The sequence below is a fragment of the Aplysia californica genome, unplaced genomic scaffold (assembly GCF_000002075.1).
Source record: "Aplysia californica isolate F4 #8 unplaced genomic scaffold, AplCal3.0 scaffold00031, whole genome shotgun sequence".
Lineage (NCBI taxonomy): Eukaryota > Metazoa > Mollusca > Gastropoda > Aplysiida > Aplysiidae > Aplysia > Aplysia californica.
In genome coordinates, this window is record NW_004797301.1 from 1196305 (window position 1) to 1198177 (window position 1873).

Genomic DNA, 1873 nt, shown 5'->3' on the forward strand with positions numbered 1-1873 from the left:
TTGTTCCTTTCTGTTGTTGCTGTAGATTTTTTGCTGCCTGTATAATATAGATGTTGCCTGTTCCCACCTGGGTGAAGTGAGGAAAAGTCGTGTAAAGTATATTTCCCAAGGACACAACGTCGTCCATTATTTTTCATGTAAGAGTCCGAGAGCTTAATCACTATATTATACTGCCCTCAACTGACAAAACGCCAAACATTTTTTTGCGCCAATAAACAAAAATTATATTTGATAATTCAACAGCCTGATCACTTCTTGTTCTTCTCTTTCTTCTTGTTCTTCTTCTTGTTCTTGTTCTTGGGGGTTCTTGTTCTTCTTTTCTTCTTCTTTCTTCTTCTTCTTCTTCTTCTTCTTCTATCCGGTGTTTGGGGGGGGGGGGGGGGGGAGGCAACCGTGGGGGCACCACTGCATCTGAAAACCAGCTCTCGCCATCTATTTTTGTCCTCTGCTTTCCTCAGATTGTCACCCTTCGTCTTTCCTGTCCACTCTGTAATGTTGACCTCCCATCTCCTTCTCTGTATTCCTCTCTTTCTATTTCCTTGTACGGTTCCTTGCAGGATTGTTTTGGCAAGTCGTGTGGATCTTGTGACATACCCATACCATTTTAATTTTCGTCTCTTCACTGTGGTCAGTAGATCTTCATATTGCTCCACTGCGTTGGTGATTCTCTTTCGTACCTCAGCATTTGAAACGTGGTTTTTGTACGAAATGTCAAGGAGTCTACGGTAACATCTCAGCTCTGTGGTCTGAATCTTTTTCTTTATTTCTGCTGTTAGTGTCCACGACTCGCAGGCGTATAAAATATTGAAATGACCAGTGAGCGCATTAGTCTGATTTTTTAGTTGTGCGTGATGTTTCTGTCTCTCCAAATAGGCTTCAGTTTTGACAACGCAGCTGTTGTTTGCGCGATTCTGGGGAGAATTTCTGTCTTGAGGCCTCATCTGAGACGATTGATCCAAGGTATTTGAAGCTGTTGGCGGTCTCAAGTTTCTCGCCCCTGACTTTGATGTCCGCGTTGATGCAATTGGTGTTATTGGTCATTAGCTTGTTTTTCTCGGCACTGATCTCCATGCCATAGGCTGCTGAGGTTGTGTCCAGCCGCTCCACTAGTGTGGCGAGCTCCTGTTCTTCTCCTGCTAATCCATCGATGTCATCGGCAAAACGCAAGTTAGTGATTGTCCTGCCTCCAATACTGATTGTTCCATTGTGGTCTTCCAGAGTGTCAGTCATGGTTCGTTCTAGGAAGATGTTGAAGAGAGTGGGGGAGAGCAAACAGCCTTGCCTCACCCCGACCGTTGTCCTGAACCAATCCCCCATGCTGTCATAAAGGTAGACTGCGCTGGAGGCCTTGTCATATAGTTGTTGTATAACGTTGATCAGGTTGGCGTTAATGTTATGTTTCCTCATGGTTGCCCATAAGGCTGCATGCAAGACCCTGTCGAAGGCCTTTTTAAAATCCACGAAGATATGGTATAGGTTTTGTTGGTGTTGGAGGTACCAGTTATTCTACCTGTGTTTAAAAAAATAAAAGTGAAACTGTGACTATTCTTTGAATATCTAAAAATTCAAATTCCTGAGGAGCGTCTTTTTTAAATCGTTATATGCTGACAAAACGCTATAATTGTTCTCGAAACTACTGGGAATAAAAAAGGCGTTTTGTCAGCCTACGGCAGTACACCGACGACACCACCTGGCAATCTGGCGATCTTGCTTTTTCTTGACACCTGTGTGATAATGATAAGCTTAGGAGCTTAAACTATCGGGTTACACAGATCTAATTGTTTTCACTTATCACCTATGTTTTCTACTATAATTATCATTCTAATTCTGTTTTTTCTGTTCCAGCCTGCAAGATGAACCCATAAAAAAGGGG

The 1873-nt window shown here is 42.9% G+C and overlaps 1 protein-coding gene across 1 annotated transcript in view; it reads left to right on the forward strand.

Moving 5' to 3' along the window:
• LOC101859761 (prolyl 4-hydroxylase subunit alpha-2) overlaps window positions 1-1873 on the forward strand; it is a gene marked incomplete in the record, with an annotated part of 31818 nt that overhangs the window by 19350 nt on the left and 10595 nt on the right.